The sequence below is a fragment of the Eptesicus fuscus genome, chromosome 5 (genome assembly GCF_027574615.1).
Source record: "Eptesicus fuscus isolate TK198812 chromosome 5, DD_ASM_mEF_20220401, whole genome shotgun sequence".
NCBI classification, from domain to species: domain Eukaryota; kingdom Metazoa; phylum Chordata; class Mammalia; order Chiroptera; family Vespertilionidae; genus Eptesicus; species Eptesicus fuscus.
In genome coordinates this window covers 68,820,810-68,844,451 of record NC_072477.1, presented here as the reverse complement: position 1 = coordinate 68,844,451, position 23,642 = coordinate 68,820,810, and the positions used below count along the sequence as shown (strand labels likewise).

Sequence of the window (23,642 nt, the reverse complement as noted above, 5' to 3'; positions counted from 1 at the left end):
CATGTTTGTGCTCTCAAAAATGATGTCCTACTCTTTCCTTCAGACTTCTCCTGAACTTCTGCCCAGCCAAGGCTGCCCCATACCCACCTTGCTTCCCCTATTTCTTGTGTAGATTTATAAGTGACAAAAAAAAAAAAAAAAAACAACAGCCAGCAAGTTAGTATTAATTCTTTACATTCCTGGTTTTATTCATTTGTTGTACATATTTGTTGTCCACTTATGATGGGCCAGGGACTGCACAGGGGTAGGTATACAGGAATAAGGAAGGCAGGTTCGTGTTCTCAAGAAGGCATATTCTAGTGGAGCCAGGCAGACTATTAGCCCTCGCAATAAGTGGTACAAAGTCAACAAAACAGGCACCCATACAATCTTATACAGAGGTTCCCACACATCTTCCACATGTGCCAGTAGATAGGTTGCTCACCTCCAATTTTGAAAGAATTTCACAACCATCCAGGGCTTTATGGGATCAGTTCTCTGGCATTTTATTTTATTTACTAGGGGCCCAGTGCACAAATTCGTGCACCTTGAAAGGAACCGTGGGCCTCGAGGCTGCGGTAGGCACAAGGGCGTGTCTCGGCCCATCCTCCACACCCCCGCCTGGCCCCTCCCTCAGCAGCCCCCGGTCCTGTCTGCCGGCAGCCCCACTACTGCCACCACTCGCACTCGCTCATGGCACCAGCCCCGCTCGCACCCACTGACGGCACGGAACGATTGGGGCCAGTGACTGGGGCCAGCACCAGCAGCAGGTGCGAGATGTGCGAGAGCAAAGAATTTTCAGTAACCACCAGAGGCTCGCCCCAATGACAGCAGCTGGAGCCCCACCTTGGCCTGGCGCCCCCGTTCACCTGCTCCACCATCCCACCGCAGCTGACACCCACCATGTTGTGCACATGCTCCCTGGTGGTCAGCTCATGTCATAGCAACCGGTTGTTCAATTGTTCAGTTGTTCCGCCATTTGGCCTATTTGCATATTAGCCTTTTATTATATAGAATTTTATTTTATTTTGTTTTATTTTATTTTATTTTGTTTTATTTTTATTATTTTATTTTTTTTTTTTGTTTGTTTGTTTAATCTTCACCCCAGTATATTTTTCCATGGATTTTTAGGGAGAGTGGGAGCGAGGGGGAAAGACAGAGAAAAACGTCAATGTGAGAGAAACACATCAATTGGTTGCCTCCTGTACAAGCCCTGACCAGGGCCCAGACCAGGGAGGAGCCTGCAACCAAGGTACATGCTTTCGACTGGAATTGAACCCAGCACCCTTTGGTCCACAGGCCATTGCTCTATCCACTGAGCCAAACTGGCTAAGGCTTCTCTAGCCTTTTAATATTCGTTTTAATAATTGAAAAACATTAAGCTCAGAAAGAATATGTAGGGTTTGGAGGAGGAACCACACAGTTGTCCCAAAGGAGGAAGTAGGGAAATCTTAGAGAATCATCTGAACATTGAAATAGCTGTCCCATCCTAGTCCTTCAACATTTGCTGGTTACATCATTTTTACAGCTCTGGCTGTGACCATTTCTGGGGCCCACTCCACCTCTGAGAAAATGGAAAATGAGGGGCAGTGACCTCAGGAACAGCTTCCTCCTCCAAAGGCAGTTTCTTGTCCGCCCAAACCTTTCCAGCAGGGCAGGTGGCGTTAAGTCCTACCAAGGAGCCTTTCAAAGCAGCAGCACGTCCGGCCTGGAGGTCAGCCTGGATCTCGTCCAGACGGGGTTCCACCCACGGTGAAAACCAATCTGTTTGTGGGTCCGCGTTTACGGCGTTACAGCACGTCTGCGAGAGAGGGAGCTCGAGGGCCCGCCGGCTCTCTAAGGAGCCCGCCCCACCAAGGTGCACGCCCGCCCTCGCCGGGAGACAGAGGAAAGCTTGACGGCCCTTCCCTCCTCCCGGGCCCGCAGTGAAACGCGCTTTAATTGCATCAAAGGGCTCTTCTCAATGGGGTTTCAGAGCCGCGAGCGCGGCGTCCCGGGCGAGGGCTCCTTTCCGGCCGGCCGGCATTCCTGCGCCCCGCGCGGGGACGGGGCTGGGGCTCCGGGGGGAGGGCCGGAGGCTCATTTCCATTCCGCTCGCATAACAGCCTCCGTTGTGCGGGCCCGGCCTGCCCAGGGCGGCCGCGGCGGCCGGCGAACAAAGCGCCATTCATCGCGGGCCGGCTTCCTCCGGCCGCTCGCCGCCGCAGCTGGCGGGCCCGGCACGCCATCCGCCGCCCGCCCTCCGCCCGCCGCCGGCCGCGGGCCCGGGCGCGCGGCCCGCCGGGCGCACAGAAACCGATTCAGGAGGCCGCGCTGGCCCGGCGACCCGCGCTTCTTTCTCCGCGGGCCCCACGGGGAGGGTCGCCCGGAGCCCGCCTTCACTTCGGGGCGGGGGGTGGGCGGACACTGGGTCTTTTCAGCGTGCCAACCCTCCGCGTCCTCGCGGCGGGTGGGGAACGGAGATGTCCGTCTCCCGGGCCCGCGCCCGCCCCGGCCCCTGGGGAGGGTACGGCCCGAGCTCCCAAGTTGTGAGAGGACTTTGTTTCTCCTCCGCGGCCTCTGAAATCCCGACGAAAGGGTCACTTCCTGACTTTTGTGTCTCTGCAGCCCAGCGCCTTGAGAGTTCTTACCCCCTTGTGACTGCGGACATCATTGCAAGCCTTTCTCCGCAACTTTTTTTCAGGACGCACACATTCCTCTAGGTCGAAGCCTGGGACTCTGGCTTCGCAACAAAGACCACTGTTCTTCCTCCCCCATCCCACTCCTGGGAAAAAAAGCACAGAAAAGAAAATGGACTTGTTCCGCAGCCCAGTTCTCAGCCTTCAAGCACAGTTCCTCTGCCGCACACATTGCCAACTACAGGTTAATGCAAGGGGAGCTCTCACGTCAAACAAAAGGGGTGCAGGCAGCTGCGGGGCTGCATCCCTTCCCCACAACCTGAAGTAGAAGCCAGCTGCAGACCCACATCCCTGGGGCGCGGGTTAAACGGAGCGGGGAGGGAGGGGAATGGCGGAATAAAAAAAAAAAAAAACACAAAACACACCAAATATAGGAAGACTTATCAACCCTAATCCTCTCATTTCACAGATAAGAAACAGATAAGATCTGAGAGGGGAAATGACTTGCCCACTCTCAGAAGGAAGCTGGTTCATTTTAGGGCATCTTAACAATTGTCCTCAAGCAAACTTTCAAAGTAAACTTAAAAAGTAATTTTTGACCAAAAATAATAATAATAATAATTCTAAGAAAAAATATTGCTCAAAAAATATTTTATGTTTTTCTTTTTTCTCCGTGTCAGAAAGGGCCGCCCCTAATATTGGTGGGGAAAGGGGAGACCCCAGGTTTGAAATGAGGATTAGAAGAGAATCTTAAAGGGTGTTCCCAAGGAATGCTCCCAGTTTCTTTTACTTCCTGCGTTTTGATCACTGCTGACCTTCCTTCTCAAAGTAAAGTATTGCATCCTTGATGTGGTGAGAAAAAAAAAAAACACACAACAAAATAAAAACTGGTCACTCACCACTTTAAGACTCTTCCTCTTGCTGGAAGAAAACTCCGGAATCTTAAAATGGAGAGAGGGTTACTTTGCAGTGGTTGTTTGTGAAGGTGCAAATGAACCAGTGTACACAGAGAGGAAGGAGAGAGAGTGCTCGCTCGGTACCAGGCACATTGCTAAGCACTGGACATGCATTACTTCATTTAATCTTCACCATAATTTAGGAGGTTTACTATTAATCTCCCACTTTACGGAAAAAGACATCAAGGTGGAAGGTTAACTTTATCAAGACCGCACGGATATTAAGTGACCAAGCCAGGCAGTCTGACACCTAGGCCTGATGTCTTTCACACGAGGCTTTACTGAAACTTCATGCACAAACACATGGGAACACACCCTGGGCCCAGAGGTCTGGAGTTGGGAGCCAGGGTTGCTTTAGCCAGACATAGGTCTTGGTGCTGCTGAAAGAGCCACTATGGCGCGCCTGAATAGGAGGGAGAATCTGCTCCATTCGCCCGCCTGGAGAGAAAGAGGGCCCTTCTGAGGACTTGATAGTTTAACGCTGAAACTCCCAGAATGCAAAATAGTGTGAGTTAATAGTCATTACCTATTTTGAGCTGCTTTGTGATTTTCTGTTTGTTTGGTTTAATTTTTTAAGCAATGCTCTGTAAACTACAATAGTGTCCCAGTTTGCTGTGTCAAACAAAACTTGGGCTCAAGTTCAGATTTGCCATTTCCAAGATATGAGACTTTGGGAAATATTTAAGCACTATAAATCTCAGTTTCCTTATCTCTAAACTGGTGAAAATAAGAATATCTACCTCATCGGCTTGTTGTGAGGATTAAATGAGATTTTCCATGTAAATGTTTATTACATATTTGTCCTACAGTAGCATTTATATCAATTCATGTAGACTAGGCTACATTTATGGGGTTTTTTATCTCAATTATAACAACATAGATTTATTTCTCACTCACTCTATATGTCCATCCCAAGTTAGCTGGAAGTTCTGTTCCATGTCTTCTCACTGGTGAAGTATCTGCTATCTCAAACCCTGCCAGTTGTCAGGAGAGGACAGGAGAGGATTGGAGGTAATTATACTGGTAATGAAATGCTCGGCCTGGAAGTAACACATATCACTTTTCTAACTCGTCAGCCAGAACTAATACACTCCCTCCCATCTCACACCCCAACTATAATAAGGCCAGGAAGTACAATTCTACCATGTGCCCAGTATGAGGAAGGTAGGGAGCTGAAAACGCATGGTGACCAGCATTAATGACTACTGCCACACTCCATAAACAACTGCTACTCTTATTCTTTAGGATGGCAAATAGCAGTTGTTGTTTTGTGACTTCCAAATTTATAGCTAGTCCATGAGACCTCAGAGCAGCTTTAACGCAGCTATAATCTCAGGAGTCATGTTTTGACAAGATTCAACATTAGCTTCTGGCTGCACCAGCCTACAAAGGTCGGGACTCCACCTTCCCATAAGAGGAAATGGAAAACACTTGCACAGAATGCTCCCCTTTGGTATGCTCAACTTGGAGTTCAGAGTGGGAGAGGGCAGAAAACATACAATTACAGAAAACACAAGTTTCTACCACGGAACTAATAGGAAAGATGCTGTAGTGACAGCACGCATCACTGGCTTTCTCTCTCCCTCCCGCATCAGATTTCCTCAGCTGTGTCTTAGGAAAATGATTCCTAACCTCTCCTCAACATTCCCCAAGTCATTTCAAATGAACTTGCCTTTGTTCTCTGAACAATGCAAACCTCATCTGGAGTTCATTAGTCACATACCTTGCTGATTGACCTACAGAGGAACACTTATCTACTCCTCTCTCTGACTTCTGCTTATATTCAGTTTCAAATTCTTCTCTTTTTTTTTTTATCTGGCCATTCCCCTATTGTTGGGCATTTTAGATTGTTACTAATTTGTCAATATTATAAATATGAAAAATAGCACTACACTAAATATTCTGGTACATAAAATCTCCATCTGCATATATAATAATCTCCTGATGCTGAAATCTCTAGGTAAAAGTATGTGAATTTCATTCCAAAAAGGCAATCTGACCCATGTGGTAGCCTTTACCTCTACTTGCAGAAACATCAAACATAGGGTGTGGCTGCTGTGTGGGACTGCTAATTACCTGATCCCAGCAATTCCCTGGCCCATGGGCATTATGGGCAACAAGGGGGCCAAATTCTTTGAAAATAGTATATCCTTTTTCAGGATGACATATATACCTCAAAATTTCCCCACTAAAAAAAAACATGTAGCTTATAAAAGTGACCTGATTTAAAATAATGATCATAGGACTCTGTGGCAATGGAAAAGTGTGCTTATGCAGGCACTACAATGGCAACCATATTTTTTAAAATGATGATGAAGAGGACTGTTGAGGACTGCATAAAAAAGTATTCATGTATGGAGATAATAGGGACAAGTTTTTCCTTTAATCTTCCAGAATTTTAGAATATGGTTATATTGCTTTATAAGAATCTTAACAACCTTAAGTAGAGCAAAGGACACATCTGATGAGAATGCTCCCTGGGAAAGCTGTGTAGCAGCTGCTCCTTCAGAAGTTCCTGGCCATTGTTGCACTTGAGCCAGCCCCAGTCGCCTGGATGTGGAGGCCACATTTGGGTTCCCCAGGGCTTTCTTGTAGCTGCTTCCTCCCCTTCAAACAGGGAACCACCCAAGTGGCAAAGCAAACAATGCAGTGTTGGGCATCACCAGACCTGACTGGGAGTTCTCCTGAAGGCTCAAGACCTCCTCTGAGTTAAGGGAGCGGAGGCGGGGGGTTGAGTTCAGAACAAAATGGTTTTTTCAGAGCAAGAAACCATTTAAAAGAAACAGGAAATGAGTCCCTCAAACCCAAACCATGTAGAAAGACAGGCCACATCATTTAAACAAACCAACAATAATACACGTCTATATAAATGCCCTGTTTCTCCCACATTCCTGAAAAATTATTTGAAGTCCAATAGGGAAAATCTATTTATTTTACAAACATTTCTTCAGCACCTATGTGGCTCAGGCGCTGGGATCATCTTAAGGTTTCAAATGAAATATCATCTCAGCCTACCAGGATATACTTTCCACACTCGGAAAGAGATAGACAGGCAATAACTATCCAGGTCTGCCCATGGGATGAATTTGATAAAAGAGGCAGCTGAAAGGGCCCACTAGCTTTGGCAAATTGCAGAAAAAAAATTCCCAGGGTAGGGGATGAGAGACAGATGCAAGGAGGTGAGAGGTAAGATGGTAGAGACGGAAGACTTTTCTACTTAGAAGCTTCCCTGGAAGGAAAAAATGAAAAGACAGGAGGATAGCTGGTAGCTTCAGTTGGAATTCAGTATCAAGAGAGGGTAATTTCCCAGGTGGGAGAGGCCTGAATATGTTTATAGAGTAAAAGGAAGAATTCAGCTTAGAGGAGGAAGTTGAAGACACAAGATAGGGGAGATGGGCGGGGATGGCATGGGGTACATATGTAACTAGTACTATCTCTTTCTCTTGGAATGTTTGCCCTATCAACTACAAGTTGCCAAACATTCCTCCCTGTAGAAAGAGCTTGTGTTTTCTAGCTTTTCTCCTGGCATGATGCTAGCAGGGTATTAGATCTAAGATTCTACCTTAGGTAAATCTGGCACTTTTTAAGCAACAGTGATCTTATAAGATGTATAGATTTTGTCTACTCCAAAAGGCATCAAATTAATAGCTACCAGATACTTTCCTTTGCCTTTCCTTTGCCTTCCTCAAGACGTTACCTAAACATGACCTCAAATGTACATGAACCAAGAAACAAAGATGTGCTGCAGATCACTGCATTCAGAGAAACCCAATGGTCCATAGTAAGAAGAAGAAAATAGGGAAGCAGTTATCTTAGGGAATATTATATTTGTTTCAGTTACACTGCCTTTTAACCCATTTTAAATTACTTATTCTTTCAAAACTCATTGGTTTATCACAGATGTGCATCTAGTGATGAAATGGCTGAAATAAAAAGGATAAAAATATTTCTTGTCCTAGCTGGTTTGGCTCAGTAGATAGAGAGTCGGCCTGTGGACCAAAGGGTCCTGGGTTCGATTCCGCTCAAGGGCACGTAACTCAGTTGCAGGCTCCTTCCCGGCCCTGCTTGGGGCACGTGATGTGTTTCTCTCACATCAATATTTCTCTCTATCTTTCCTTCTTTCTTCCACTCTCTCAAAATCAATGGAAAAATATCTTCAGGTGAGAATTTAAAAAAAAAAAAGGATAAAAATATTGATAGAAATAATGCTTTTGCTATTACTTACTTGGTTTTATCCCTTCAATTAATCAGACTAATTCTAATTCTTTAAAAATAGATATTTTAGTAGAAAAGACAATAATGAAATAATCTTTTGCAAGAAGTGTTTTCAAATAAAAAGCTTTCCACAGCATTCTAGTGGTCAAAAGAAATTACAGTGTACAAGGTCCTAGTCAACTTGAATAGCAAATCTTGTTTTATCTGTTCTCCATCTTTTAGAGATAATGTTACAGTCTAAAAACAACCACTTCCTGTTGCTGAGATCAGACTACCTTTTAGTACTAACATGAAGATATTTGTTATTTTGCTTTCACTCAAAACCAGCACCCAAGCTAGCAGTATCTGGTATGGATACAGAAAAGATGTCTTTATTTAAAACACTAGAGGCCTGGTGCATGAAAATTCATGCAATGGAGGGGGGACCCTCAGCCCAGCCTGCCCCCTCTCACAGTCTGGGAGCCCTCAGGGGTGAGAGGCGACCTGGCAATCAGGGGAAGGCAATGCCCCCATCACACCTCTGCTGCTGCCACTGCTGGCAGCGCAAGCCTCGGCCGGCCCTGGTTACCTGAGCCTTGGGCAGCCCTGGGCAGCTGGGCAGCCACCATCCGAGCCTTGCCTGTGCCTGGGGCTGGCCCTGGGCAGCTGGGGGGCTAAGGGAACTGGGGGACTCTGGAGGCAGGTGCACGGAGCAGCCGGACCCACCTGGGGGCAGGCCCAGCCATACCACACACCTAGCGGGCTGAGGGGACTGGGGGCTACCATCTTGTGGCTGTGGGTACCGCCATCTTTGAGGGCATGGCAGTCAGTTAGCATATTCCCTCCTTATTGGCTGTGGGTGCCGCCATCTTTGTGAGGTATGATGGTCAATTAGCATATTCCCTCTTTATTAGATAGGATAACTAGAGGTCCAGTGCAGAAATTCATGCAGTGGGGGGAGAAAGGGTCCCTCAGCCAGGCCTGCGCCCTCTCGCAGACTGGGAGCCCGTGGAATATGTCCTCCTGCCAGCTTAGGCCTGCTCCCTGCAGCAGCGCTAAGGAGTAGCCAGCCGAGTGATAAGGAGCAGCGAGCAGATGGGCGGGTGGTAAGGAGCGAGGGCTCCCAGTCTGGGAGAGGGATGTCCGACTGCCGGCTTAGGCTCGCTCCCCATCCGGCAGTCGGACATCCCTCTCGCAGTCTGGGAGCCCTCACTCCTTACCACTGCTCACTGCTCCTTATCACTCGGCTGGCTGCTCCTCAGCACTGCCACAGAGGCGGGAGAGGCTCCTGCCACCACCGCTGTGCTCACCAGCCGTGAGCCCAGCTTCTGGCTGAACGGTGCTCCTTCTGTGGGAGCACACTGACCACCAGGGGGCAGCTCCTGTATTGAGCGACTGCCCCCTGGTGGTCAGTGTGCGTCATAGTGACTGGTCGTTCTGCCAGTCATTCTCCCGTTTGGTCAATTTGCATATTAGGCTTTTATTATATAGGATTGTGTTTCTGAAAGGTACGTGGAAAATAAATATTTTTTCTTTTAATTGTATTACTGCTTTAAAGCCATATTAAAGTGGACTTTTTAAACCTCCAATAAGTAAATTGTTAATTCACATGTCTCGGACATTGAAAATCCTCTCTGAGAAAACCCAGTATAACTCATAACTCATAAAAGGTATATAACTCTATGTAAGTACCTAGCCCACCTGTTTCACTGAGGACCAATCAATATTATAAAGTCAGTAGAATTGACAGTAAGGACCATTTACATTAGGTAAATAGTTATTTTACCATCTGGAAGTAACTATGGTCTAGTGCAAGGGTTGGGGTATTACAGTCCATGGGCCAAATCCCACCTCCCACCTGTTTTTGTAAATAAAGTTTTATTGGAACCCAGCCACACTCATTCATTTATGTATTGTCTATGGCTGCTTTAAGGCTATGAGGGTGGAGTTGAGTTGCTGCAACAGAGATCACATGGCTCAGAAAGCCTAGATGTTTACTATCTAGTCCTTTAAGGAAAAGTTTGCTGCCTATTTCTATTTGAAATATTACATAAACAGTTTTTCAACGTGGGTCTCAAAGAGTATCTGTACCTTTACCCCAAAAAAGAAGAGCAATGCAAAGCTTACTCAAATAAACAGTTATTTCTTAAACTTAAATTGTCTGTTCATGTCTCAACTGTAATAAAAACTGATAATGCCTTTTTGTAATACACTCCAAAAATTCCTCCAAATAATTTCTTAAAAAGCATGGTTGGCCTTTTCATACTAGTTTAGAATTTAAAGAGTCTGATCTACTACTATATATACATATTTTGGTCAAAGTGGTTTCTTCCCCCTCTTAGTGTTCAGTTCTATTTTTCAACATTTATTCTTCTATGTGAGGCTCTTCCTCTGAACAATAGATAATATCTCAGCCCACTTAGCTATTATTTCTATACTTGGATTCCTTTCAGTATATTTGGGTTGGGTTTTTTCCTAGTGTGTCTCTGGAAATGTGCTTTTCTATATTTATTCTGCACATGACTGGTTCAGTGTGCTTCATTTTACTTCCTTCCTTACTAAACTATTTTGTTAACAATGTTTATTTTTTCTTCTCATTCTTTATCCTGTTGTGGCTATTTTTAAGGTGGTGGTGATTCCCTGACACCCAAACTGCAAGGTAGAATATGTCAGATCTACTTCTCACGAGGGTCGTCAAAAGGTCACATGAATCTTTGCTTCTTTTAAGACCTTTTCCCTGAAAAATATGCCTTCTTATTAAAAGTCCTTTCTAACCAGATTCAAAACTATAAGTTTTACTGAACATCTAAGTTATTTTTCTTATATATTTTTGGAAACATTTACGGGTACGTGTTGCTACACCAATAACAATTCCAAGGATGAAAAAAAGCAGCAAACCCACTATATTAAGTTACCTAGGTTAAGTGCTATCATGTGCCATTATATTCAATATAAATATGAAACAACCATCTTTCTTTTTTTCAGTTTTTTTTTATTTCAAGAAACATGATTTTAAATATAATAATGTTACATGCAATAAACCTTAATGTTTCAAGAAAAACGATCTTAAATATAATAATGTTACATGTAATAAACATTAATATCTCAAGAAATACAATTTTAAATATGATAATGTTACATGCATTAAATACCTATTATTCAAGAAAGATGATCTTACATATAATATTACATGCAATAAACAGTAATATTTCAAGAATAAAAGGATTTTAAGTATAATAATATTACCAAAACTGTACTAACATAGTATGATATAAAAAATTGTAGGAAATATTAAAATTTTGCAAATAACAGGATTACTTCTATTATATTCTAGAATATTCCCCCCCCCGCTCTACTTTTGTTCATCAGTTTATGTTGTTCATTATATTTCACAAATGAGTGAGATCATATAATATTTATCTTTTTCCAACTGCTTATTTCACTTAGCATGATGCTTTTAAAGTCTATTTTGTCAGATATGAGTATTGCTACTCCAGCTCTTTTTTCTTTTCCATTTGCATGGAAAATTTGTTCCATCCCTTCACTTTCATCCTGTGTGTGTTTTTTGTTTTGAGGTGGCTCTCTTGTAGACAGCATATAGTTGGGTAATTTTTTTTTTTTTATCCATTCAGCTACCCTTTTGATTGGAGCATTTAATCTATTTACATTTAGGGTTATTATTGAGAGGTATTTATTTATAGCCATTTTAATTCTGTATGGCTAGGTTTCTCTCTCTGTTTCTTCTTCTCAGTAATCCCTTTAGCACTTCTTGTAATGCTGACTTGGTGGTAATAAACTCCTTTAGCCTTTTTTTTTTTTTTTCATCTGGGAAGCTTTTTATTTGACTGTCTATTTTGAATGATAGCCTTGCTGGAGATAGTAATCTTGGTCTCAGATCCTTGCTTTCCATTACCTTGAGTACTTCATGCCTTTCCTTTCTGGCCTATAGAGTTTCTGATGAGAAATCAGGTGTCAGCCTTATGGGAACTCCTTTGTAGGTAACAGTTTTCTCTTTCTGCCTTAAGATTCTCTCTTTGTCTTTAATTTTTGGCATTTTAATTATGATGTGTCTGGGCATAGGTCTGTTTGGGTTCTTCTTGTTTGGGGTTCTCTGTGCCTCCTGAACTTGTGTGACTTTTTCCTTTACCAGGTTAGGGAAGTTTTCTACCATTATTTCTTCAAACACCTTCTGTATTCCTTTCTCCCTTTTCTGGTACATCTACTATTCTAATATTATTACGTTTCACATTGTCCCACAACTCCCTTAAGCTGTTCTCCTGTTTTTTAATTGTTTTTTTCTTTTTGGTTCTCTAATTGAGTGATATTTTCAACTCTGTCTTCTAATTCACTGATTTGATCCTCAGCTTCCCTTCATCTGCTGTGTATTCCTTCCAATGTGTTCTTTGTGTTATGTCATTCTTTATCTCAGACTGTTCTTCTTTCATAGTTACTATATATTTATTTCATAGTGTTGAGCATTTTTAACATCATTATTCTGAACTCTGTTTCAGGTAAAGTTCTTATCTCTGCTTCATTTATCTCTTCTTCTGGAGAATCCTTTAGTTCTTTCATTTGGGTGTTGTTTCTTTGTCTCTTCATTTTGGCTGTCTGTTTGGGTTTGTGACTATGTATTAGGTAGATCCTCTACACCTCTCAATCTCTAGTGCAGGGCAGTTGTTAAAGGCTGTTTCTGACTAATTGGATCAGGCAAAGACTCAAAGCCTCCAGAGACCACCTCTGTCTACAGACTAATAGGATTCCAACTTGAATTGCCCCCAGGCAATCGTCCTTAGGTGTGGTGAGAGTTTTTCAACAGGGTGGGGCAGTTGCTTCTACCTGGAGGCTAATAGTTACTTTTAATCTCTTAAGTGGCCTCAGGGCAAGGTGTTTTCCAATAGGGTGTGTCAACTGTCTTCCCTCCTCACCTGCTCACGCCCACTGCCCAGGCAAGGCAGATGTCTATGTGGGAAAGATGTCCTCTGCTGTGTGAGAGAATGACACAAGAAACTTGGGGTGTCTGCTTTTTGAGCTCTATCCCCTGAGTCCCCAGTCCTGGGTCCTGCTCTCACAGCTCCAGTCTACTTCACCCTCCCTTTGCCAGAGCACAAGGTAGGGTGGCTCCACAGGGAATTGTTGTGCATTGGCCCTTTAAGAGGGTGCCCAAACTTTTAGCTGCCATTCCCTGGCAGATAGCACCCCACTGCTTTTCACAGCTAGATGTTATGTGGATACCCTCCTCAGTTTGGTGTTCTCTGCTGGGGAGCCCAGCTTTGGGATTAAATCCCAGAGTTCTCAGTGGCCACCCCCCCACCCCCGCCCAGCTTAGATATCTCTCTGGGACTTCAGTTGCTGTCTGTGGGTGCCTGGCCAGCCCTTTCACACCTCTGCCCCTCCTACCAGTCTCTATTTGGTCTCCATTTTTGGCCCTTGTGTATCAGGGTCCTCTCCTGTGAGTTTTTCATTGATTATTCAGGAAGCTTTTCCATATTTCCGTTGTAATTCCAGCTTGTTTCTGGGAGCATATTCGTGAAGCATCCTCCTACTCTGCTGCCATTTTAAATCTCCAACCATCTTTCTTTAAGATGGAAAATATGGGCTGGATTATGGCCCTTTAAAGTCATCTAGCTGAACACAAATAGCTGACAATTATGCCAAAAGAATATTGATTAACTATTTGGTGTCAACCTATTTCAAGGGTGTCATCACTAGTGACCAATCACAATCAAAGCTACCCCTTTTTTTAACATTTTTATTCTGATTTAAATGAAAATATCAAGGACTTGCTGGTTATATTGATGACAAGTTAGAAGGGATACCTAACAGGGAAATAAGCACCATGATGAAATAAACAATTAAATTAACAATGATAAGTGTAAAATACTACCTTTAAATTTTACAGAATCAATTGTTTAGTATCCTACTAGGAACTTATGTTGGTACAGTAACTCATGCTGACAAATGTGTCACAACACTGTGAATATTAACCAACATTTTAATATACGAGTACAGGGGTAGGGAACCTTTTCTGCCAAGGGCCATTGGATATTTATAACATCATTCATAGACCATACAAAATTATCAACTTAAAATTTAGCCTGCTATATTTGGTCAAACATTTAATTAACTCACCCCTAATACCTTGGCAGGGCCAGACCAAATGATTTCACAGGCCTTACATGGCCCCTGGGCCGGACATTCCCCACTCCTGGCTTACAAAAATAAAAGAATGAATCTTTAACTATGTTTATTAGACTCTGGTATTCCTATTAAGATTAGTTGTATTCTGTGATAAGACAATTCACAATATTCCTCTCCCGCCCCCAACCTCTCTCTCTTTCTCTCTCTCTCTCGACAATAGAGAAAATGTATTTTTCTGTCCTATAAATTCAGCCCTGGTCATGTTATTTACTTTGACCAAAGAAATGTGAATAGAAGTAAGATACACTTTTTGCTTATTCCAAGAGAACAAGCCTCAGGCAGAAGATCTAGTATACGTAAGCTTGGACATGTGTTCTGTTCTTTCCGCTACTGTGACCAACAATATGTGCATAATAATGGCTGCCCTATCTGCCTGGGTGCCAGAGCCAGACAACATGCAGCTCCCAGCTCACAACCCAAGATGACCACGTGGAATGTGCTGCTAAGATTTCAGAGTTGTTGATTCTATAGAATCATAACTTAACCAATTTTTTATTAGCACAGTTGAGACCACTTCTGAAATACTGTGTCTATGTTTTAAGTCCAGAGGCTGATGCCTTAAATGATAAAGAGAAAAGACTCCCATATGGAAGAAAATCAGGCTCATTAAAAACACTCCAAAGAGCAGATGTAAGAGAAGGTTTGAGTTTATTAGATGGAGTAGATTTGTAACAACAAAAGAGCTCCCCAAATGGAATGGACTAGCTTATCAAATGTTGATTCCTTTTCAACAGAAATGTTTAAAGAGTAACTAAATGGCCAGAGATCTACGGAAAAAACTAAAGCTTAGGAGTGAGATAACGTCTAATGTCCCCACAATTTCTGAGATTATAAGGCTGAAACAGATCTAACAATACTCATGTCACATGTTAACATTTCCAAGGCTATAAAAACTCATTCCCTACAGCCTTATAATATAATATATTGGATGAAAACAAGTACGCATATGATTATTTTTTTTAAATAATCATTGCCAAAAGTCAATAACTCTCCCAATGGCTTCCAGAAACCTTGCTTTCCCCACATTAAAGTCCCCAAGTAATAGCTTTCAAGCACGAGGCGGCTTCTATTGATCTTCAGCTCTCTACTGAGAGATTGTTTTATAAAGATTTCTATCGCCTCCACAGTTTTAGGAATGATGGCTTTGGTTTTATCCCTAACAGATCCTGTAATTTGAAATTAAGTACTAAACTTATTTCCTAAAGTCTCTTAAGTAACCAAATTTCTTGTTTCAAAAATTAGTGAGAATCTTGGAAAAACCTTGTGTCCCTCCCTGATAAGGAAGCCTAGGAAATGCCCATACATAGACCTTGGAACAACTTCCTAGTTTTCAAAATGAAAATTCTTGTGCTGATAGAATATCAACCTACCCCCAATGCATTTTAGAAAGATGAATGATCCCAGCATTTTTACTTCCTCTAAGATGCTGATAGTAAAAGAAAGAGAAAAAAAAAGTGCTGCAAGACTGCACGGTCTTTTGAGAGCACAATTTGTTAGTAATACTTAAGCACATTGAAAGCATTAAGAAATATTTAAAATTTTGCTAAATCGTAGAATCTGTCATTTATATTGGCATAATTCTATTTATTTCACAATATTTCATTTTCCTCTGGTGTCTAGCAATACTCTCTAAAAACAATAAAAGGAGAAACATAGCAAAAGTAATAGAAGACTAAACTCTTTGTACTCTGTCTGACAATATCCTGGGAACATTTGTAAGATAAATTATCCAAACACTTTATCTCAATTTGCTGTATACTAGTATACAAAAACACCTCAAGTATCAAAGATTGATCATCCTTTGTTGTAGCAGACAAAAGTTCCATAAGGAGCCAAGTATAGGATAGGACTTTCTAAGGAAGCAGGAGAAGATAGACCTTAGATGTGGTCAGATTGACAAAGGTCATCACTAAAACAATATAGAGCAATGGTTAAGAACCAGACTCAAGAATCAAGCAGACTTGGGTTTTCATCTTTGCTTCATTGTGACTAGCCATGTCAGCTTGGGCTAGTTATTTAACCTCTCTAAATGTCAGGTTCCTTATCAACTAGTATAAAGAACTTGATCTTATCTATAAGAGGGAGATAATAATAGCATATAACTTAGAGTTAGCGTTATCTATGCCTCCCTCAGCATGGCCAGGGGTGAACCTGAGGTAGGGCAGTGAAGGTTTAAAGAAGACAGACAAGAAAATAAAGCTGGGGCTAGGTGGGACACTGCTCTCAGATGGAGAGACAGTGCCATAGCCTACAAGCTAAGTCTTTATTTTATAGCCAGATTCCACGAGGCAAAGTAAAGGCATGGTCAAGATGTTTACAATGTTCTCAAGGGTTTCAAATCTACTTAATTACATGCACCTGAACTCTATAAAGCTTTGTTTTGGCAGCACTTGCTGCACCTTCCGAAGCCTATATCACTTAGCCACCTGGGACCACAGGTTTGGACCATAAGGTCAATCTTACAGCTATAGTCTTTGGCTATGATTATGTTGGGAGTGCTTTGCCCTCAAGCTGGGACTTGCACGTGGCTTTGCCATGAGAGGACTGTGCCCTCTCATTAGTCCAAGGCTTGAACCTGTCCAAACACTTTAGCCACTCTCCACAGTTATTCTGTGAGTGAAGTGAGACAATACATTATCTTAGTGCCTCATAGTAACTGTATAGATTACTTATTGTTATATAGCAAGCCACTCTAAGACTTAGGGGCTTAAAGTTTGCTCATGATTCTATGGATTGGCAATTTGAGCTGGGCTCATCTGGATAGTTTTTATTCTCCAAATGGCAATGGCTGAACTCACTCATGAGTTTGCAGTCAATTGCCACATTGGCTTGAGTTGGCTGATCCTGAAAGGCCTCTACTCACATGTCTGGGGACTCAGCTGGAATAATTGCATAAGCCAGGATAGCTGGGATGGCCTTTTTCCAAATGCTTTCTCCCTCCTACATTATTTCATCTTAAATGTTAGCCTGGGCTTGGCTCAATGCATACATGCTTTATCCAGGTTCAATGCATACATGCTTTATCAAGGTTCAATGTATACATGCTTTATCAAGGTTCAATGTATACATGCTTTATCAAGCCTCAGCTTGTATCATGTTTGCTGACATCCTACTGGGCAAAGCAAATCACCTGGTCAGGTCCAGAGTCATTGTAGGAGCATGCTGGACAATTAGTAGAAACCAAGTTTCACAGCTCATTGAGGGCCATCCCTTTCTACACTGCTGCAAAATACTAGTAAACTAGTATAACTGTGTAAATCCTGGCTATCTTCAACATTGCCACCACCATCACATCATCATCATCTAGTTAAGACATTTTAATTTGAAATGAGTTATTTTTGAAGGACTAAATTATGAGTTTCATATTTCCAAGGTCAGCAATTTGGCAGGCAAACACACAGTTCACATTTATTGAGCACCTATGTACACCTGATTCTTTCCTAAATGCCCGGGATATAGCAGTGAACAAGGCCCTGCCTCAAGGAATTTATGTTTTAGTAGGCAGAAAAGATGATTTCAGAAAGAATGGTAAACATGTAGAATGTTCAGGAAGAATGGACCATATCAGGGTCTATATCAGGGCTTTTATATTGAACTTTTGCACCTACTGAGAAATGTCTCCTATCAAATATATCCTGTGAAATCTGCTAGTCTTAATCAGCCAAGATTAAAGGAGATAGAAGATCAGAAAACAGCACAGTGCATAATGAACTGTGCATATTCAGTAATCCCTGAATACAACAACATTTTCTTTTTATTCCTTTGGGGAACTTAATCCCCTCTACCCTGGCATATGATTTTAACTTTAGCATAAATAGAGTGTCCTATTCTTAGGCTAGATGGATTCAGAAGGAGCATCCATGCTCCAGTTTAGAGCTATTTGAAGGGATTCATTCATAAAACAATGTGATCAAATTCAGTGTTTCTTGAAACTCCCCTAGGCAATTTCTCACAATAAAAGATTTGAAGTCCAGGGCCCTAAAATTTGGGATGTTTTTGGACCATTATCCCAGAGTAAATCAGTGGATTATCTGATTTAGAAGTAGAGAATCCCTGGAAATTATAAAGGTATCCAAGGACTGAGTAGGCACCATGAAGGATAAACCCATAGATGCAAGGCAATGAGAAGACTGTAGCAATGGGTCAGGTGTCGAGAGGAGACAACAGAGCATCAGGAGCCCAGGATTAATTGATTATAGACAGGACTCTACTTAGATGTGGGGGGAAACTCCAACATAAAATTTACTATTAATGTTAAAATTGAGGGTAAACGTAAGGTTAAATACATAAAGGAAAGTCTATCCTATATAATAAAAGGGTAATATGCAAATCGACCAAACAGTGGAACAACCAGTCGCTATGATGCACACTGACCACCAGGGGGCAGACACTCAATGCAGGAGCTGCCCCCTGGTGGTCAGTGTGCTTCCACAGGGGGAGCACTGCTCAGCCACAAGCTGGGCTGACAGTTGCGCCAGCGGCGGTGGTGGGAGCCTCTCCCACCTCCACATCAGCGCTAAGGATGTCCCACTGTTGTCAGTCGGACATCCCCCGAGGGCTCCTGGACTGCAAAAGGGCACAGTCCGGGCTGAGGGACCAACCACACACAGTGCACAAATGTTGTGCACCGGGCCTCTAGTTCTATACATAAAGGAATAAGATTGGAAGCTTATTGAAGACATGAGCAATAGTCATTTTAGCTGACCATTGGTTGGGGACTTATTATGTGCTAAACACATAATCCTGGTCCAGATTTTAGGAACATATAGATTAATAGAGTATGAATATATTGTAATCTTCAGGTGGACTGACCAACCAAAGGAAACTATCAGAAGCAAAAGCTGGGTCAGTCAAGAATCAGAATACAGGAACTGGTTGATGTCATACCACAAAATGTGCTGTTTTGACATGGTCTGGAGTCAGTTCCTCTGGTTGGAGCCTTCCTTGACCACAAGTAATTAGTCATTACTTCCTCCGTTTCCACAGTTCTCTGTTCTTACCTCGAATGTAGAATGTATCCTGTTCTACCTCTTTGTGTCTGGTTTTCCCTGCATTGTATCCCCACCTTCTAGCACAAAGTTGGGCACATAACAGGCATCAAATACATGTGTATTAATTATACGCTTTATTAAATGAATAAAAGAGTGAAGAAACCTGCCTTATTTGGAGCCTTCCTTTAAGGCCATAGGCCTTGCCCTGCTGGGTTAGAAAAAGCTGTGGTTAGAAACAGGTTTTGAGTTAAAAAATGAAACATACCATTCACTCACCCCACAACATTCTTTTTTCATCTCTTCAATGTATAACTTGATGTAATGCTACAGAACATCATAACTAAATTGATGACTATTCAAATTTAATGGTTATAATTTTCAAGAAAACTATGGAATAGAAATATTTTTATTATAGTAACTGTTTTTTTTGTTTACCACATGCTTCTTAAAGGTAAAAGTAAAAACAAAAACATATTTAAGGCAAAATAAAAGATAACATGCTAGGAAAGTTGAAGCACAGTAAGTCTCATATTTCAGTACAATGTTTTTCACATACACTACAAAGATAATATTTTTCACCTGGCCAGTGTGGCTCGGTGGTTGAGCACCAACCTATGAACCAGGAGGTCATGGTTCAATTCCCAGTCAGGGCATATGCTCAAGTTTTGGTCTGATCAATGTTTCCCTCTCAACATTGATGTTTCTATCTCTCTCTCTCCCTCTCCCTTCCTCTCTGAAATCAATGCAAATATATATTTTTTAAAATATGGGATTTTTCTCTCTTACATACACAAATGCTGTGTTACTTTAGTCTCATTAGCAGGTGCCTTTCAGCTACTTCCTTTTTCTAAAACAAGAAGTATTGAGTCAGCGATTTGGCCAGAGGAAAAGAACTTTAAGCAATGACTATTAATACTGAAGACTTCCTAATGTTGGCAAAATCTGTTTCCCCTTTAGAAGACAGAGAGCAAGCTACTGAAAGTCAGTATCACTCATAGAGTCAGAGATTTAGGAAAAACTGCTGAAAGTCTTGGTTTAGTGAAAATTTAGATCATATATTTTTGGGCACATCTTTATGTTGGCTATTAACATAGGCACTTACATTTCAGGGTAAAAGCTAACAAAAAATTAAAATGAATTCATGTATTGTGATAAGTTCTTGTATAAAGTTATTATTTGACCCCAACAACCCTGAGAGTGAAGCTGGGAGTAGAGTTCTGGTCTTTCTGACTTAAAGGACATGTTTTTTTACTGTTACTTTATACTGTATCCAGCTGACATCCCTAATTCAGGATACACACACTTGAAACATAAATGAAATCTCTATTTGAAAGAACTGTGTTTCACACATTTCTCATTTCTCTTGCTGAGAGAAGCAGAGAAAGAATGTCAGTTTCCCCAGACATCCCGGCCATAAAATCCAGTGACTGAGACTGAACATCAGACAACCTATTACAGACTTCCTCATTCTGCTTACATTATAAGGTGTTGGTTCGTCTTTGAAAGACAAAGGCATTTAAACTATCTCGCTGACAACCCATTCTGGCCCAAACCACCACATTCACTTGAAACAAGAAGTGTGTGCAGTGGCTCAGGGTGACCCAGTTAAGAGCAGTCCCATTTAAAGCTATTAAGTGTGGTTTCTTTTTCAGTGAGGTCATCCTGTTTAATCCCTCTGGACCGAAACAGCGTGTAAAGTACTCTCTCTAACAGTTTATCTCAGTCCATTTCTTGGTGGACTAAAGGGCTCAACTAATCAAGTAGGAAAAAGGAAGAGGTTGGTAGTGAGGGGGAGGATAGGTAAAAGAATGCGAGCAGTAAAATACTGGGACGTGGAGAAACTACGCAAGGGATTGCAAAAGGACACAGAACGTGGTTGGGAGTGCATACAAGCAGGAAGTGTGAAGACTCCTCATCCACTTCCTCACCATTTAGTAAATTTGCCCTTGCTTAGTCCAACTCTAAAAAAAAAGAAAAGAAAAGGGGAAAAAAAGATACAAGAAGGATCACATTCAGAGCATTTGTTCTTTTTCAAAAAAAAAAGATATTTTATTGATTTTTTTTACAGAGAGGAAGGGAGAGGGAGAGAGAGTTAGAAACATCAATGAGAGGGAAACATCAATCAGCTGCATCCTGCACACCTCCTACTGGGGATGTGCCCGAAACCAAGGTACATGCCCTTGACCGCAATCAAACCTGGGACCCTTCAGTCCACAGGCCGACGCTCTATCCACTGAGCCAAACCGGTTAGGGCAGAGCATTTGTTCTTATGTTCCATCAGGGGGAAATGGATGACTATAATTGTCCTGAGCAGTTTCATCTTGTTTATAAAGCATCATAGTGGTGTTGTTGCCAGCGGAAATAGGGTTCTTCCTCAGGGTCACGAGAAAAGCATTTGGGGGAACCCCTGCATGAGAGGATGAGGTGTCGTGTTATTGTCAGAGCAATAGCAAACTGTCCCCAGGTGCCTGGTGTCTCATCCATCAGGGGGAGGTAAGTACATGTACAGTAGAAACCAGATGGCTCAGCTCCATCCTGCTGTGGGAATAAGTCCAGTCTCTGGGGCTGCAAGCCTGCACTTGTCTTCACCAAGCCCAGAAGGACTAGGACCCAGAGATGCAGAACTTCTCTGTATCTCATTTCCCCATCTGCATGCCCCCACCAAGACTGCACCTGGGCCCCTACCTGCCAGGCTACAAGGCCGCTGTGGAGAGAGAATGTGGGTGAACACGAACTAGGCCTTTGTTCAGCTTTGATTATATTACCTTGAGCTTGGGAGAGAGCAGGCCTTCTTTCAAACTAACCAATCTCTTCCCTAATCTTTTGTGGGCTTGTGCTAGGTCCACCCCTATCCAATGTGGTCTTTTCCCCAGATTTTCCAGGCTAGACTCTACCCTTTATGTCACCACTTTGGCTCCTACTGTGCATCCTGCATCATATGGTTTCTACTGTACCTGTACTTACCTCCCCCTGTGCCATCTTGGCTTCTAAGGCCCGTGAGCCCAGCTGAAGAATGTCTCCGTTACCGGTGTTTTCTCCTACCAGTAATCTGTGGGAATGGACTGGTTGTTCCCTGGGGAGATTCTTCCTGCCCACTGGGGTATTAAGACCCTTTGGTGGAGGAGGCAGTGGTTCCCTGGGGAGCCTGTGAATGCTACAGCTTCCTAGTAAATCAGGCTTAATATCTGCCTCAGCTTCTAGCTTATTAGGCTTAATGTCTGATTTCATGTGCTCCCTTCCTTAACTAACTAGCTACCTATGCTAACCATGCCTTCTTGGAAACCTGTATGAAAGAAAAAGGTATATTCTTCATCAAAAATTTCTCCATTGAGAAATTCCTGGATCAGAAACTTTGAGTGGAGTGAAGATGACACCAGCAATCTTTGTTTTAACAAGCTCTTCAGATAAAGTTAGAGAAGCAATGACTTATAAGCCTTTCTCTCTCCCATACATCCCCAGCATAAAAAGATAAAGCCATATGAGTTTTCTTCAATTTAGACAATGAGATATTACAAGGATAAAATAGGTCTGTATTTACTTATTACTACAGTGAAACATAAAATGTAGAATAGTGTGAAGGAGATATTATCATTTATGTAGCAAAAGTATCATCTGTCCATCTGCTCTGTTTGTAAACAGAAAATTTCTGGAAGAACTGTAAACAATATTTACATCCAGGGATTGAGATATTTAAGGCTGGGAGAGATGAGGGAGACATTTACTTGTTACATTTATCATCTTTTATACTTTTGTTTATCATAAGAATTCCTTCTTTTTATACTACTAATTTTTGTTTTCACAGTTGATTCTGATGATCAATTGGGATTAGGAACCACTACAGAGAACTGGTTGTTAGTTACCAGTAGTTTAGTAGCCATGAAGTGACTGTTTAAACATTTGTTCATTGACCCTGTGGATTTTCTCAAGTTCACTGTTTTCTAAAGCTTCTTTGAAGTCCCACTCCAAAAAGTATGTGCATTCAAGGGACTATATCAGAGTTCTTATTTTTTTAAATATATTTTTATTTCAGAGAGGAAGGAAGAGGGAGAGAGATAGAAACATCAGTGATGAGAGAGAATCATTGATTGGCTGCCTCCTGAATATACCCCCACTAGGGATCAAGCCCACAACCCGTCTGGGCATGTGCTCTGACCAGGAATCAAACGACCTCCTGGTTCATAGATCGACACTCAACCACTGAACCACACTGGCCGGGTTATTCAGAATTTTAAGGAGGATGAAGCTTGTGGTTTGAAAGAGCCCCCAATTCCAATTCATAGTCCACGAATGACTTCTTTTCGGAGTCACTAATTTTATAGTTAACTTCCCAGGGCTATTTATTTATATGTTAATGGGTCAATTCTTTTTTTTTTTTTTTTTAATTAATGGGACAATTCTTTCAGCCAAAATTCAGTTTCTAATTGTGGGACTAAGATATGGTGGGGAAGATATTTTGGGATAAGGAAGCCTTCCTGGATTTTCCCCAAATATGTCACACTCATGAGTGCATATCTCACGGAAACACTGGGCATTCTCCCCTGCTCAAAACTTTGCTAAAGATTTGCTAAATACAATGAAGGAGAAAAGGGGGACATATGTAATACATTCATAAAGCACTATAAAAAATAAAGATTTGCTAAATATCTTTCCGAACCTTCCCAGAAGGTCACTTGAAATTCCATTTACATGGCCAGCCCTGCCTCATA

The 23,642-nt window shown here is 42.1% G+C and overlaps 1 pseudogene; it reads left to right on the top strand.

The window, feature by feature from the left end:
• Positions 1 to 1,942: 1,942 nt before the first annotated feature.
• The window catches only part of LOC103287497 (pre-mRNA-splicing factor SYF1-like), a 66,431-nt pseudogene continuing 44,731 nt past the window's right edge, over positions 1,943 to 23,642 (top strand).